The 4955-nt window shown below is 45.5% G+C and overlaps 1 long non-coding RNA gene across 1 annotated transcript; it reads left to right on the top strand.

The window, feature by feature from the left end:
* The first annotated feature begins 3841 nt into the window (after positions 1-3841).
* On the top strand, positions 3842-4372 carry LOC141082226 (uncharacterized). Its single transcript, XR_012230473.1, has 3 exons — positions 3842-4011; positions 4095-4218; positions 4302-4372. It is a non-coding gene; the product is annotated as an uncharacterized lncRNA (long non-coding RNA).
* Positions 4373-4955: the final 583 nt, after the last annotated feature.

The raw sequence follows: 4955 nt of genomic DNA, 5'->3' as shown, positions 1-4955 counted from the left end.
CCTGCACACACTGAGGCCCCTGATCATGTGACCCCTGACTCCTCCCCTCCTGTGACCTCATCACAGGTCCTGTGCACAGAGCAGTCATATATGTGGCGGACACTCCTGGATCTTCTGCTTTCTGGGCCGGTTCCTCCTGTGAGTCCTATTAACCCTTTCGCTCCCTGTATTCTCTTTTCTGACAGGACAATATCTGAATTCGGACAGTGTGACAGGAATATAAGCAATGTGGAAGGAAAAAATGACAATTTTACTTTTTTCCTCACAAAAATGTGACTTTACCCCAAAATTAGCAGCGTAACAAATCCTTATTTTCCCCACTGTAGTTTGTAGACTCCATATACAGATCCCTTAAGTGCGAAAAGAGCTGAATTCCCCACTTAAGTTATTGCATTTTGGAAATTGCCCCCACTGGGAATTTATCTCCAGGTAAAGGCACAATTGTGTCTCCATGGGGGTTGTGCTCACAGCCCAACATCGTGTGGCCTCCAAAGAAATGCCACCCCGCACCATTACTGACCACTGCCAAACCGGTCATGCTGAAGGATGTTGCAGGCAGCAGATCGCTCTCCACGGCGTCTCCAGACTCTGTCACGGCTGTCACATGTGCTCAGTGTGAACCTGCTTCCATCTGTCAGTGGTGAATTTGCCAATCCTGGTGTTCTGTGACAAATGCCAAGTGTCCTGTACGGTGTTGGGCTGTGAGCACAACCCCCATCTGTGGACGTCGGGCACTCAGACCATCTTCATGGAGTCAGTTTCTAACCGTTTGTGCAGACACATGAACATTTGTGGCCTGCTGAAGATCATTTTGCAGGTCTCTGGCAGTGCTCCTCCTGTTCCTCCTTGCACAAAGGTGAAGGTAGTGGTCCTGCTGCTGGGTTGTTGCCCTCATACGACCCCCTCCACATCTCCTGGTGTACTGGCCTGTCTCCTGGTAGCAACTCCAGCCTCTGGACACTACGCTGACAGGCACAGCAAACCTTCTTGCCACAGCTCGCATTGATGTGCCATCCTGGATGAGCTGCACTACCTGAGCCACTTGTGTGGGTTGTAGAGTCCGTCTCATGTTACCATGAGTGTGAAAGCACAACCAACATTCAAAAGTGACCAAAACATGAGCCAGAAAGCATTGGTACTGAGATGTGGTGTGTGGTCCCCACCTGCAGAACTACTCCTTTATTGAGGGTGTCTTGATAATTGCCAATAATTTCCATCTGTTGTCTATTCCATTTGCACAACAGCATGTGACATTGATTGTCAATCAGTGTTGCTTCCTTAGTGGACAGTTTGCTTTCACAGAAGTTTGATTTACTTGGAGTTATATTCTGTTGTTTAAGTGTTCCCTTTATTTTTTTGAACAGTGTATATAGATAGAGAGATAGATAAATAGAGAGATTTTTTTTCCTTACGTTGGAGGGTCCAATTCCAGCTATTGCTGTGGGATCTGTGATTTCTATCTACTCCACTGTGTACAGGATAATAGAGTATAATAAAGTAGTTATGGACGTGACGTAACTAACATTGTGCAGTGACTCTGCTTTCCTTATAGTGATGGATATTTCTTGTTGCTGAAACTGTGATATTTTTCCTCTTTAAACCTTTTTTAAACCCCTCTGATCAGTGCGATCATACAACATACAAGCCTCTGATGGCTCCGGTGATGCCCTGTACTACTGTAGTGCCGTGTATCATCACTGCCTGTCAGTGTAATACTAACGGCCCCACACACATGAGATCAGAGTTGGCTGAACGGTCATTTGGCAGACGGCGATCTCTCCCGACTCCCCCATACACACAAATATTCCAGCTTTCCTGTGGTCTGTATGAGAGAGTCGCCTCCAGACTCCTCTAGAGGAGGATTATCTACAGGAAGAACAAACGGATTATCCTCTGAAATTCAGGATGCCAGATCCTTCTCTGCCCTGACATCATCTGTCGGGAGGCCCCCAAATACATTATATGGTCGGCCAATCCCCCGAAATCAGTGCTTTCATGGAACTTTACCCTAATGTGTATGGGGGCGTTATAAGGTAACTTATTGGACGCTGCCTCTGGCCCGGCCTAATAGACCTTCATACATTGCAGCCCAGACCCCATTATTAGGCATGTAAGGCCTGTTTCACACTTCAGTTTTTTTGTGTCAGTTAAAATGCGCCAAAATGGCGGAAAGCGGATCCGTTGCTAACTGATGTGAACGGATGCCACCGGACCGTTTTTTTTGACGGATCCGATGAATGAAGAATTTTAAAGGAACCGCAGCCCGGGGGGGAGGGGGGAGAGAGAGAAAGAGAGAGAGATTTTTTTTTTCCAGGCGCCAGAACAGACTTTAGGGTTAAATTTCAGGGTGAGTGAAGTTTTTCGGGCATGCGCAGTGTGAAGTGCGGATCCTGCCGCCCGAAAAAACGTTACATGCTCCGTTCGGGCATGTCGGTGGACAGCAAAATTTTGGCGGATCCGCAAAAAACGGATCCAACGGATGGCCGTCCGTCAAGATCCGCTGGTAATGCAACTCAATGGGGAAAAAGAACGGATCTGCCAAACAAAATAGCGGATCCGTTTTTTTGCAAAACGGCGGATCTTGACTGATGGACAAAAACTGAAGTGTGAAACAGGCCTAAGTATCGGAGTAACTAGGCCGCCCCATACTATCGAGTACTTGGAGGCGGGGGGCATTCAGCCAAACTTTGTCACACCTTCTTAGATGCCATGTTTGCTTTTCAGGGTTTTTGTTGCAGCCTCATCTGTGCCGTCCCTGCGGTGTACATTCATGTTCTGGGGCACAAAAAGATTCATTTCTTTTTAATAAATGTTTAACATGTTAAAAATTATAAAATGTGTCTTCTGCTTTTTCCATATTTTTTTTTGTTTTTACAAGAATTGTTGGAGCCAATTTTTCTTTAGAAACATTTTAATATCGGCTTTTTCTGGAGTTTTCCTTGTAATATAGGAAAGCCTAAGGCCAGAAATAATCCCCATAAATCACTGTACATGGAGACTTTGGGGTCAGATCATTTCTGTCCGTTGTGATTGTGGAAACTAAAAATCTTTTCTAAAAGCCTCAAATGTCTGTGTGTGACTCAGAGCTGAGATCTAACGTGATAGAAGATTCCAGTGCGGGGAAGACGGGAAACCTTCATATAGACGGCCGGTGGGGATGGAGGCAGTGACCGACTCTGGCCACATCTGTCTCTAGAGCCGCAGTAGAAGATGAAGATGTCGTCCTCATCATGAAGGAGTTATTTCTCATGTCGCGTGTAATGAATATCTCCTGCAGTATTGCTAATGCCGATTCCAGTGTCGGTAATGAGACGAGAATTAGCGTTATGGAAGATGAGTCTATGAGGAACGTGTTCAGCTGCCGACTCCGAGGAGGAAACTGCTTGTTGTCTGTGGCCTAAATATATAGGTTTTATTAGTAGATGTCAGGGAAGAAAACTAAACCCTGTAAGATAATAAATCTCCTCATATGTTTCCCTTATTATCTCCAGTAATTGTATTATTACACAGGATTCTTATGATGTTACATCGGATCATCTTCTTCTCATTCAGGTCTCTACAATATCGGATCCTCTCAGTGAAGATCTTCTACAGAAGAGAATTTTCCTGATTTCCCCATCAAGGATGGATATGGACAGAGACAAGATGGCGGAGAGGATGTTACACCTCACCCTAGAGATCCTCTTCCGTCTCACTGGAGAGGTGAGAGATTCTGATGACGTCACATTACATCATTCTTATCTATGGGAGTAACAGATGGACAGAACTGGAGAGGTGAGGACTCTGGAAATGTCTGTAGTGAGATTTATTAATGTGTCTCTCCATAACCAGGATTACACAGTGGTGAAGAAGACCTCTAGTGATCGCTGTCAGGACCCTGTGTCTGAGGGATGGGGAAGACTCCTGATCCCAATCACGGGGCCTCCACCTCACCCCCTGATCCATGAGGACATCAATGACCAGAAGATCCTAGAACTCATCTACAAGATGATTGAGCTGCTGACTGGAGAGGTGACACTGCTGGGAATGCTGGGACATTATACAGTAACACTATGAAGGGATCGGGGGGATGACGGTATCATTGTATGTGTCAGGTTCCTATAAGGTGTCAGGATGTCGCTGTCTATTTCTCCATGGAGGAGTGGGAGTATTTAGAAGGACACAGAGGTCTGTACAAGAACGTCATAATGGAGGTTCCCCAGCCCGTCACATCACCAGGTAATAGACAGGACTAAATACACACGGCCTATAATTATCTGTATGTAGAGAATGAATTCAGTCCCTGAATGTGTTTCCTCCAGATCTATCCAGTAAGAGGACAACACCAGAGAGATGTCCCCGTCCTCTTCTTCCACAGGACTGTAACCGAGAAGATCCCAGTGCTCCTCAGGATCATCAGGTAGATGGAGAGAAGGTGTCAGGAGATCTCCCCTATGATGTGTAGACGGCTGTGAAGGTCTTGTGCTCAGTCTTGTTTTATCCACCAGTATTATATATTTTATACTTGTGTAATGAGAACGGTGGAGATGGCAGGATTAGAGATGATCATAGATGGGACTTCTCCATCTGTCTGTGTCTTTTACAATATTTGTTTCAGGGTGAAGATCTGACCCATATTAATACTACAGAGACATATGTGAGGGGTGATGAGTGGTGTAAAGAGGAGATTCCCACATATGACTACCCAGGTGAGTAGTAACCACTGAATGCAGAGAAGTCACAGATTCCTCTCAGTCACCGGCTGTGGCTGCTTTATCGGTGGTGTAGTCCGGCCGTATTACCATGATCACCATTTTGCCTCTAGACCACAACATTCTCCTCCACCCAAAACTGTTCAAATGACTTTGGGCATTGAAAGCCCTTTTCTATAGAACTTATAACCTGGAGTATCCACCTACCCCCTGGTATTAGTGTGAAGGTGATCCCTTAAAGCAAGATCTATATGATTGCTTGTA

Source organism: Dendrobates tinctorius, unplaced genomic scaffold, assembly GCF_039654945.1.
Source record: "Dendrobates tinctorius isolate UK_male_01 unplaced genomic scaffold, ASM3965494v1 ptg000017l, whole genome shotgun sequence".
Classification (NCBI taxonomy): Eukaryota; Metazoa; Chordata; class Amphibia; order Anura; family Dendrobatidae; genus Dendrobates; species Dendrobates tinctorius.
Note: the sequence above shows the minus strand (reverse complement) of the source record. Positions and strands in the feature narration are given on the sequence as shown.